Below are 12721 nucleotides of genomic sequence, written 5' to 3' on the forward strand. Positions count from 1 at the left end.
CATTAAGTCGGCAGAGTGCGTCCTCACTACCGTGGCTAGCATCAACTTACAGAGCAGTGCACTGTGGGTAGCTATCCCACAGTTCCTGCTGTCTCCGCTGCCCATTGGAATTTTGGGTTAAGCTCCCAGTGCCTGATAGGGGCAAAAACATTGTCACGGGTGGTTTTGGGTACATGTCGTCAGTTGCCCCCCCCCCCCCCCCGTAAAAGCAACGGCAGACAATTGTTTCGCACCTTTTTTCCTGGGTTATCCGTGCAGACGCCATACCACGGGCATGGAGCCAGCTCAGCTCACCGTCACCGCTGCTGTTGTGAGCATTGTAAACACCTTGTGCATTATCCTGGAGTATGTGCAGAACCGGGCTAAGAGACGCCAGCACGAGGAGGATTTTGATGAGGACATGGACACAGACGTTCCTGAAAGCACGGGCTGTGGCAATTGGGACATCATGGTGGCAGTGGGGCTGGTTGATAAAGTGGAATGCCGATTCTGGGCCAGGCAAACAAGCACAGACTGGTGGGACCGCATAGTGTTGCAAGTATGGGATGATTCCCAGTGGCTGCGAAACTTTCGCATGCGTAAGACCACTTTCCTGGAACTCTGTGAGTTGCTTTCTCCCACCCTGAAGCACAGGAATATCAAGATGAAAGCTGCCCTGACAGTTGAGAAGTAAGTGGCGATAGCCATGTGGAAGCTTGCAACACCTGACTGCAACCGGTCAGTCAGTAATCAATTTGGAGTGGGCAAGTCTACTGTGGGGGCTGCTGTGATCCAAGTAGCCAATGCAATCACTGACGTTCTGTTGTCAAGGGTAGTGACTCTGGGATATGTGCAGGTCATACTGGATGGCTTTGCTGCAATAGGATTCCCTAAATGTGGTGGGGCGACAGACAGAACACATAGCCCTATCTTGGCACAGGACCACCTTGCCAACCAGTATATAAACCGCAAGGGGTACTTCTCAATGGTGCTGCAAGCACTGGTGAATCACAGGGGACATTTCACTGACATCAACGTGGGATGGCCGGGAAAGGTGCATGACGCTCGCATATTTTGGAACTCCAGGCTATTCAAGCAGCTGCAAGAAGGGACTTACTTCCCAGACCAGAAAATTACTGTTGGGGATGTTGAAATGCCAATAGTTATCCTTGGGGACCCAGCCTACCCCTTGCTGCCATGGCTCATGAAGCCATACACAGGCAGCCTGGACAGTAGTATGGAGCAGTTCAACTATAGGCTGAGCAAGTGCAGAATTGTGGTAGAATGTGCCTTTGGACGTTTAAAAGCTCATTGGTGCTGTTTGCTGACTAGGTCAAACCTCAGCGCAACCAACATTCCCATTGTTATTGCTGCTTGCTGTGTGCTCTATACTATCTGTGAGAGTAAGGGGGAGACATTTATGGCGGGGTGGGAGGTTGAGGCAAATCACCTGGCATCTGATTTTAAGCAGCCAGAAACCAGGGTGATTAGAAGAGCCCAGCAGGGCTCGCTGCGCATCAGAGAGGCTTTGAAAACCAGTTTCATGATTGATGACAGTTGTGTCACCCTCCCCCATTCGAAATAAAGTAACTATTGTTTTGAAACCATGCATTCTTTCTTTATTAATTAAAAAAAATAAGATAACCGACTAGGTAGCCCGGGTGGGGTGGGGAGGAGGGAAGGACAGGGCCACATTGTTTATTGTAGCCACACTAAAAATCAAACTGTTTGAATGACAGACTTCTGTTGCTTGGGCTATCCTCTGGAGTGGAGTGGCTGGGTGCCTGGAGCCTCGCCCCCCGCGTTCTTGGGTGTCTGGGTGAGGCGGATATGGAACTTGGGGAGGAGGGCATGCAGTTATACAATGGATGCAGCAGGGGTCTGTGCTCTTGTTGGCTTTCCTGCAGCTCCAACAGATGCTTCATCATGTCCGTTTGCTCCCCCATTAGCCTCAGCATTGCGTCCTGCCTCCTCTCTTCGCGCTTATTTAATTCTTTCCTGGCCTCTGCCACAGAATGCCTCCATGCATTAAGCTGTGCCCTATCAGTGAAGGAAGACTGAGTGAGCTTGGAAACGTAATCACGAGTGCGTTTTTTTCGCCTTCTAGTCTGCGATGACCTCAGGGATGGAGATGATAGGGGGAGCGTAGAAACATTTGCACCTGGGGGGAGATAAAAAGGGAGAGTAAAATTTAAGATGATACATTTCTGAGAACAAAAGGGAGACTCTTTCACAGTGAATCAAGCAATTCACAGCAGACAGCACATGTGCTTTAGGTACAAGGTCGCATTTTGCCTTTTATATTGAGTGCCTGCTGGTATGGTGACACATCACACATGGCTGGGCAACAGAATTCTGTTTCCAGGCAGCCATGGTAAGCCTATTGGTACATGGGGTTGGCTTCTTACGTCTTTGTAACATGGGAATGGTTTCAAACTGTAGCACCCTCCTTTCCCAGAGCAAGCAATGGGTTGGGTTTCCCAGAGCAAGCAATGGGTTGCGTTTTTGGGTGGATGTGCAGCACACACCTCCCCTCACCCTACCGCGTGGCTATTCTCCAGGATGATCCCTTTAACCCCCCCCCCTCCCGCCACATGGCTATTCTCTGGGATGATCCCTTTTAGCCAAGCGCAAACAGCCCAGCATGAACAGGGTCCTTTTACTGTTCCCATACAAAAATTCCCCTATTTCAACCAGATGAGCATGAATGATATCACTCTACTGAGGCTAACACAGAAAGATATAGACTGAACATTGCTTGAATGCGACCAAAACCCAGGACCATTCGCTGCCATGCTTTGTGCTGCAATGATTCCAGCCTACTTGCTACTGGCTTGGAGTGGTAAAGTGTCCTACTGTGGAGGACAAAATAAGGCAGCCCTCCCCAGAAACCTTCTGCAAAGGCTTTCAGAGCACCTCCAGGAGAGCTTCATGGAGATGTTCCTGGAGGATTCCCACTCCATCCCCAGACATGTGAACAGACTTTTCCAGGAGCTGTACTGGCTGCAAATGCATCCCAATTCTTCAGGGCAAATCAAACATTAAACACTATTGCTTTTAAACCCTGTACTATAGTTACAAATGTGCACTCACCAGAGCTGCCTTCTCCGGCTTCAGGGTCAGGGATCCCGCCTTGGGAGGGTATTAGCTCCAGGGTGATTAAAAGGTCCTGGCTGCCGGGGAGAATGGATTCACTGCTTGCCTGCTGCGCATTCTCCTCCTCCTCCACAAAATCCTCCTCCCTGTTGCATGAGACTCCCCCCTTGCAGGTGTCCACAGACAGTGATGGGGTAGTGTAGGTCCCCCCCTAGAATGCCATGCAGCTGATCATAGAAGCAGCATGTATGGGGCTCTGACCCAGAGCAACTATTTGCCTCCTTTGTCTTTTGGTAGGCTTGCCTGAGCCCCTTAACTTTCACGTGACACTGCTGTGTGTCCCTGTTGTAGCCTCTCTCCACCATGCCCTGTGAGATTTTGGCCTATATATTTGCATTTCTTCTTTTTGATCGGAGTTCGGCCTGCACAGATGCTTCTCCCCATACAGCAATCAGATCCAGTGTCTCCCTTTTGGTCCATGCTGGAGTTCATTTGCGATTCTTGGGGGACTGCATGGTCACCTGTGCTGCTGAGTTCGCCACGCTGACCAAACAGGAATTGAAATTCAGAAGTTCCCGGGGCTTTTCCTGTGTACCTGGCTAGTGCATCGTAGTTCAAAGTGCTGTCCAGAGCGGTCACAATGGAGCACCCTGGGATAGCTCCCGGAGGCCTATACCGTTGATTTGCGGCCGCACTACCCCAAATTCAACCCAGCAAGGTCAATTGTAGCGCTACTCCCCTTTTCAGAGAGGAGTACAGAAGTCGATTTTAAGAGCCCTTTAGGTCAACAGAACAGGGTTGGTTGTGTGGACGCAGTCATTTTTAAATTGACCTAACACAGCTAAATTCCACCTTCCTGTATAGAAATAGCTATACCAATATAAAGCACCTTTATACTGATACAACTACGTTCACACTAGGAGAGGTGTACTGCTTTAATTATACCAGAATAGTTAAAGTGGTGCAACTTTCTAATGTAGACAAGGCCAAAGGCCTTGCCATCAGTCCCCAGTTGCTAAAATCTGGACACAGTTGCAAAAATTCCCCAGCTGATCACACCTCTCATGTAGCCGCTCTGTCAGAGGGGCAATCTTTTATGATGTGGTTAGATATACTGATACCAATTTTCCACACATGTGAAGTATAAATTACTGAATGCAATGGAAATGGGAATAACTGTGAATAACAAGATTTTTTTTCTTTTTTCTCTTTTTTTGGTTCAATGGCAATTCTGAAAAATTGAGAAAAAATTATTTTTGGTTAAACTGAAAATGAAATTTTTGAAATTTTTGGTGAATTGAAAAGTAAAAAAACAAATTGTTTTGGGTCAAATGTTTCATTTAGTTTGACCCAAAACAAAATATTTTGTTTCAATTTAGAACATTTAATGTTGTTTACTTTAAAAAATATTAAGGCCATTTTGAAACAAAGTCATTTTGAATCAAATAATCAAAACATTTTGTTTTGAAAATATCTGAATGAAACATTGGGACTTTTTCAGAATTTTGTTTGTTTCTTTCTTTGTTTTCAACATGAACAATTTGGAGCTAAATCACAAAACATTTTGGAGTCACTAAATCTGCATTTTTCACCAAAAAAAGTTTCAGGCAAAAGTTTTCACCCAGTTCTAACAGTGACAAATCCTTGTCTGAGGTACAGCTATAAGACATTGACTTCTTTCCTTTTGTCAAATATAACCCAACCCTTTAAACACTTGTGCATAAATGCTTGCAGGATTAGGGCCTAATTTTGTAATTCTCGTTGAAAAATGCATTGTTTGTCTGGCGATATTTACTACAGTAGAAGCTAGAAACAGCAGACACCTGGCCTGTTGTATAATAACCTAGGCTGTTTATTGTCCATGATTCCTTGATCGTCTGTGGACAGAGATGGAGAGGTATGGTGTTTTTCAATATTTGTTTCATTATTTCATTAGAGATTGCAATTTGACAATATTTGTCAGTATCACACTCCTTTCTTTTTTTGGAACATCAGTGTCATCACTGCTCTTCCTTACCCCTCTAGCACCTCTCCAGTTCTCTAGGCTTCTTAAAAAATAATGGTTGTTGGCTTTGAACAATAATTATCTAGTTCCCTCAACACCAGAAGATGCAAGGTACCTAGATACACTTATCAGAATATATTCACATTTTCCAAGTATTCCTTTGCCTGCTTTTTTACTATTGTTATATGTACTCTGGTAGTGGTTAGAGGCCCCAGCTGAGAACAATGTCCCATTGTGCTATGCACTGCACATAGTAAGAGATTGTAAGCCCTTACAGCATGGACTATCTAAATAGACAAAACAGAGTAGAGGTGGGAAACAGGAAGTATTATCACCATTTTACAGACGGAGGATCAAGAGACAGAGAAATTAAGGGATTTGCCCAAGGTCACAAAATATATATGTAGGAGAGCCAGGAATTGAAACTTGCTCCCCACATCCCAGTCCACAAGACCATCCTCCCACTCTTTTATGTCTTTGTTTCTGTCTAAGAACTAACATCAGCAATTGACCCCAGTGGGACTACTCACTCACTTAAGTACCATCCTGAATTCGGGCCTAATTATCCAAATACAGTTCCTTTATTTTTCTTCTAAAGTGTAGGTTTTCAAAAGTAGTTCAAAATCTCTGCCATGTTAGAGTCATTCATTTAATCTCTTGCCTCATTTAGTCATGAAATTGCTATACCTCTTGGATTTTTCTTTCCTAGTTTTATTGTAAGTGCTCTCTTGCTCCTATTAACTCCTCTGGCTTATTACCTCATGCTACTTTTGTGCTGCCTTATATTTCCTGGTGAGTCCGAACTATCTCTGGCTATTCTTCTTTGGTTATGTCCCGTTTTTTTGCTTCCCAGTAAAGGTATCAGCTGCTTTTCATTCCTTCCATTTTTCTTTTTGAGTCAGACTGTAGTCTGTAGCACATTAATTATGCTGTGGGGTAGGATTCTCCAGCCTCCTTCCTCATGCATGGATTGTAATATATCTCTCACTGTCTATTTAGGTTCTTATATTGTGCCCATCACCACGGTATCTGAATGCCCTCTCTTTCCCACTGCACCACATTCATCACAGTATATTTCTTAATTTGCTGACACTTGTCCTCCTGAAGTGTCATCTTTCTACTACTCTGTTCCATAAACCCATTCCTTTCTATGTGGAGTTCAAATCACACCTGGTAACTGATATCAGAAATCCATAACATTCTAACTTCCTCATTTAGAGCCTCTGGCTGCTTTCTCATCCCGCAAACAGGAAATACATTGCCCTAGAAACACACAGCCCACCAACCAGCTCTCATTTTCAGTCATTCACCAGTCCAAGTAGAGACGCTGTAGTTGAATCTGTCAATCACCCAGGAATGCCTTCCTCTTGAGCTCCTTCATTGGCTGATTTCTTCCTTATTGCCTTTCACACATTTTGCTGAGCAGTAACTCTTCTGCATCTGGGTGATCAGAGTTATCTCACATGCTGTATTTCTTAGCATGTAAGTAAATAGCTGAAGTTGTTTTAAGCTTGTGCGTCTTATTGACCTTCATATGGAGGTAGTAAATATTCATCACACATACAAGAGTTTTCCAAACCAAATTCAGGATGTATGAGGAGGAGGGCATGGCATTTTTCACTTAAATTGTTTGTGTATCACTCAACGAGCAATCAATCTCCACGCAGTGAGATGGTTAATCTGGGGCCTTGGGATAATGCTATGCTGCTTTTGTTTCTTGGTACTGTGCATCACACAATGCCTCTCTCCCACCACTGCACATCAGCTTTGTCGATGGTGTGTGTTCATCTAGACATCTTAAGTGTTTTCTCACTGATGATACCATTGTGTTCTCTTTAACATCTGTCTAATGTGCTGCGCCTACATGGTTGTGAATTCATGTGTTTATTTTACTAGCGGAATACACCTGCGACCTAAATATTGTATGATAAGCAGATGTTTGCATCTATGAATTGAACCATGCATAAAGATTTGTAGACCCAAGAGGTTCAGATTTAGTGAGTGAGAGCCAAGGTCATTGTTGGACTTTCAGATTCAATAAATCTTGCCATTATTGGGGGGTGGGGGTGAAGGGGGAGGCAAGGAAGAAGTCGTTATAGACATTTAACCATTTTAAAAGTATGCCACTGATGATTTGCAAAACAGATGTAAGTCAGGTCGATTTTTGATACATTAAACTGACCCCAGCAGGACAGGAGATTAAATAAACTAGAGGCCTGACTGGGAATCACACAGGGAACATGAAGCACGTCAGGAGTGGAAATGGCAATAATATGCCACTCTTCTTATCAAGAGGGGGAATAAAATGCAATTAAAAAGACCAAATGTTTGATTCACACCATACAATAAAACTGATATTTATATGGCTCAGCATTAGATTTATCTGAAATTAGATGTTTGTAAATCACATGTGGGAGGGTGGCATGGGGCTAAAATGTACTGCAGGAGTGAAAATGTTAGCTCGGCATCCTTAATACTGAACTCCTCCATCATTAGAGCAGGTACAATTGCTGTGCCATCTTCTCCCCACTCCCTGCCATAATAACCACCAGGCAAAGTTCTCATGTAATTGGCTGAGGTTCTATGGCCTGTGTTATGAAGGCGGTCAGACTCGATGACTATAACGACACCTTCCAATCTATGAATATACCGTAAAGCAGGCAGACTTACCTCTAAGGCAAAGAAGATAGTTCAGTTTTGATGATTCAGCCAGTCCTTGGCCTTGCTGCTGAGAATATCCCAGGAACCCGGTTGAGACCATTTCATACAGCCAACTGAACAGCCATCACCTTGTGACAACTTTAAGTCATACTGATCTGGGCTTGATCTGAAGCAGTGACATAGAGGTGACAGGCACCATATGCTATTCCCAGTCCCTGCAGTCAGCCAGTCCAATTTCACACATGGAGTTTTGCTATCTCCACCATTATTTTCAAAACAAACTAAAGTGGCCAAAAGTGGCTTCTTGAGCCATTTATAATAAAAATTAAAACACCTGCATGTGGACTTTTCAAAATCAGGTAATTTATATTTGTGTGCAGAAGGACAGACTTAGGAGCCTAACTTTGGGCATCCATCTTGTGCCTAGTTTGTCAGTTCTGGAGACGCAGGTCTCATTTTAGCTCCCACACTGCTGTTCGCAGGATATAGGAATACATCACCTCAGAGGCTACTGTTGAAAATTTCACTGTAGATGCAGACTTAGAAAAAACTGCTACAATAATTTGTTTGATTTACAGCAAACTTTGTGACATTCTAAGCCCTCAGTGAAACTACTATTTCAAAGCATACATCCATCACATAGTCTACATCTTGCATCCTTTACTTCCCTCCTCCTCCCAAGTTGTTTCATACTTGAAGATGTACAATGTAAGATTATATGTCGTGATCGCACTAAGAATTCAATACATAAGAATGGCCATACTGGGTCAGACCAATGTTCCCCCAACCCAGTAGCCTGTCTTCCGACAGTGGCCAGTGCCAGGTGCTTCAGAGGGAATGAACAGAACAGGCAATCAGTGAGTGATCCATCCCCTGTTATCCACTCCCAGCTTCTGGCAAACAGAGGCTAGGTTCAGTCAGCACATGGGGTTGCATCCCTGCCAGTCCTGGCTAATAACCATTGATGGACCTATATTCCATACCCAGAACTGGGATGCCAGCGGTAATGAATATGACGATCAGATTCACTAAAGTGCAAGATCTTCACCATCGCTACAAGCTTCAGAATCAATTAAAGAACTTACATTTGCGTGGCTTGTCACCACTATATTTTCCCCTTCATTTATTGGGCATCAAAAATACGAGCAGTGAAAATCCTAAGTAGCCAGAATAATTGAGAGACTGTGTTCACATTTGCCCTTTCTGAGCTGTGCTCCCAATGTCATCAAACATCAATTCTTAAAATACTTCAAAAGGACTTCTGACTTTCTTAAGGAAAATAACAAAGCATATTCTATATTTTATGTTCTGGGGAAAGACATATTGTAAATGTCCACGTCCTGGAAACCACAGTACATTGGTCTGATAACACAGATATCCCATAAGGAAGCTACCATCCTTTTTAGTGAAAAATGTGTCAATTTTCTGCTTTGTTGCCATCCCATCTCAGATTAGCCTGCAGGTGAAAGTGAGCTTCGTATTCACTATTTATCACAAACTGATTACTCATCCAATTTCTCATTATTGAAATAAGGCATTAAAATCAAAATAATCTTTTACTCAAAGGAAGACATTCCAACCAGCTGTTTCCTTCAAAGGCTTTACCCCTTTTTTCCCCCTATTGCCTCCCTAGGGAGCCCACAGGGAGATAGTGTTATGTAGGATGCCAACTGCTGACTATTCATCATGGCCCTACTCTCCAAGGGCCCATCTAACTTGAATCATTTATCACTTGGGGTTGTGTGTGTTGCTGCAGAAATAAATCAGACCAGGGAACACCAGATGCTCCTGCATCACATAGTTCTGTCTTAATTTATTGAAGAGGTGTTTTTTTCTTCAGCATAAATGGGAGCAGTGTGGTTCTCACTAGCACAGAGCAGCAGGGACAGTGAGTTAGCTCCACGAGATAAAAGTGGAAATAACTTTCCAAGAGAGAAATTTAAAAGGAAAAGCACGTGAGCTTGGAAACACCCACGGGGTGAGCAAACGGTCAGTTTTCCAATTAAAGCCAGTGGGGAGAGAGCTCCAAGAAAAACACATTTAGTGCTTAAGTGTGTGTCTTTTGTTCTGGGCACACAATATCATTTTGTTTCTTGGACTAGGTCTTGCTCCCAGATAGAATAACTAAATATCCAGCTATAAATCATAGGATTCAGGCTTGCTTTTCTTTCTTCAAGGTTATATTATATAATAAAAAAGGTCAAGCCAATGCAAAGCAAGTTGTAAGCTGCAGATCCACAAAGTACAAAAGGCCCTAGGTCTCTTCAAAGTACCCTTCAAGAAAGATAGGGCTAGTGCTGATGTGAAGATCTACTTTTGTTAGAGACCACACAAATCTTCTCAAGGGTAGCAAGAGTTTCTCCTGTTCTTCTTTTCCTTAATAGTCTTGGAATAGTTTACATACAAAAACAACTTAATTTAACCCCCTTTTGCATGCATATGCATTATGAAAGTCTTGCCCAACATCATAATGGGAGTCTGGCGCAGTGCCAGGACTCGAAGATCTCAGCTGTCCTGGGTTCCAGTACAGAGTCTTTAACACATAATAGCCTTTTCCTTCATGCAATCTTCTGCCTCATTCACTGCCCATCTTGTCCACTGAGGCTCTGAAGCTGCACCATTAAAGTGAATGAGAGCTTTGCCACTGACTTTAAGGAGTCAAGCCCTGAATGAGGCAGGGGCCCTCTAGAACAAATACTACATAATTGTTTAGTTAAAGACTAGCCAAATTAACATTGTATGGACAATCTTAATTTTGGTATTTCCTAACTTTTGAATGCTTAACTTTGCATTCCTAATATTCTTGAATGCCACTGTCAGAAGACAGGATACTGGGATAGGTGGACCTTTGGTCTGACCCAGTATGGTCACTCTTATGTTCTTGTAATCTAATATAATGTCCTCCTTATTAACAACAAGAAGTGGAAGAGCTGAACTTAGAACTCATGATTGCCTCTGGCTCCAAAGTCAGTACCCTTTCCTTCTGCCAGAGGAGGAAAGTAGTGGTGGGAAGAGCAGCAATCAATCACCATAATTCACTTTATTTAGCACTCCAGCTTTGTGCGTACCAAATAGGCATTTTCATGGGGGGCTAGAAGCACACTCAGCGCTGATGGTGTAACACCAACAGACCCCGGTTGTTGGTGGGCAGAAGTGAACCTGGGACCTCTGGAGCTAAATGCATGAGTCTCTACAGTGTGAGCTAAAAGTCCCCTAGCTGTTCGCTAAGGCTGTAGCAGACTCATTAATCCCTAAGTGGTATTGATGCCACTAGCGGGGACAGAACACCACACCCAGGAGGTGTATGGGTTACAGTGGCACATAGGAAGCCCTTGAGCAGGAGCATGGTTAGTGCTGAGGGAATGTTCCGGTAACATAGCATCATGTCTCTAACAAGCTCTGGGCATTCACAAATGGCCATTTTGGACTAGATGACCTCCTGAGGTCCCTTCCAACCCTGATATTCTATGATTCTATGATTTTCAGAGGCTCAGAACTTGGCCAAATGATGGTGGATTTTTTATGGTGACAACAAAATACATTTCTCTGAGCCAGGACTACTCCCCCAGACTCATTTCAAGTCTCTGCTTTAACCCCTGGAGATATCAGAGTTCTTTGAAGACATGATTGGAGGTGGGGGAGGGAGATTTTAACCATCCCTATTTTCCTTACTGCATTCTCAGAAATGGCTTCACCATTTTTCACTGACATTTTCCCAAATTATTCAGCCAGAAGTAGATATCTAGAGTGGAGTATTTCAGCCCAAACAGTTAAAGATGACAAAGTTATAAGCCACCTTAAGCAGCACTTTCATTGAGTATTGAGAAAAAAGTTACGTCAACTATGTTGTGGGGGACTTTTGTCCCCCAAAGGCATTCAGAAACTAAGAGCAATTCTTTAAAGAGGAAAAATTTAGACAACATTTAACTCTAGGGCTATGTCTGCACTAAAATAGCAGTGGAGGCAGGGGTAGCATGGGGGGCAGCTCGGGCTAGCCTCCTGATTATAAACTCACCCAGGCCAGACCCCAGGGTACATACTCTGGTAGTTAGCCCAAGCTGCCAGGCAAGCAACCCCTGGCTACATGATAGCTCATGCAGAGTTAGCACATATCTGTCTATCCACATTGGGAAACACAGTCCCAGCGGCAGTAGAGACATACCCAGCCTGTTGTCTCATGAAGCTTTCTGGACACTGGGAAATCCTGAGTAGACAATAACAATTTTGTTTATCCCCCAGCAGAACACAGATTTCATTAAATCAAGGCTGCTCTGCTTAAAGACAAACAAATGTTAGAAAAATTACTGTAAATTGCTAGGTAAGGTAGCAGCAAAAGATAATTTTCATTATAAACCCGTCTTCTCCCACTTACAACTTTATGAAAATATGTCTTCTTTGGAGCAAAACTTTTGTCTCAGCCTAAATATGAACTTTTGGGGGGAAGTTTGAACAAAACCCCTACAGCTGTTTTTGAATTATCCAGGAGGGAAAAAATGCACATTTCCCAGTATCAGCATTATCTTGGTTTTGTTTTTGGTTTTGGTTTTTTTAGTTCGAGGAGAACATTTTGTTTATTTAGAGTTAGACAGTTTTATTGTATTTAGTTATCAGCATGGTACAGCCATAGTTCTCAATGAAAAATACTCAACTTGCTATGTTTGAAAAAATATGGTTTAAATCTGAGATGTAATTAGTAATCAAAATGACTACAAGTATGCACTGTGGACGGGTTAAAGTTTTGATTACTCACTTTGCTGTTGAAAGCATAACTTCTTATATCAAGTGAACCAAATTCAATTCACCTAAAACATTTAGAAATTGCATTTCCTACATTTCCTTTGCTCCCTTAATGTTTCCATTAACTTAGGTCTTTGCATTTTTAATTGGACATTTAAACAGTCTGTAATTTTGCACTCAGAATTTTGCTTTTGCGATCTCTTGTGGGCAAAGCTCAGTGGATGCAAATGACAGTATTTGGAC

This window comes from Lepidochelys olivacea, assembly GCF_965140295.1.
Source record: "Lepidochelys olivacea isolate rLepOli2 genome assembly, chromosome: 1".
NCBI lineage: Eukaryota > Metazoa > Chordata > Testudines > Cheloniidae > Lepidochelys > Lepidochelys olivacea.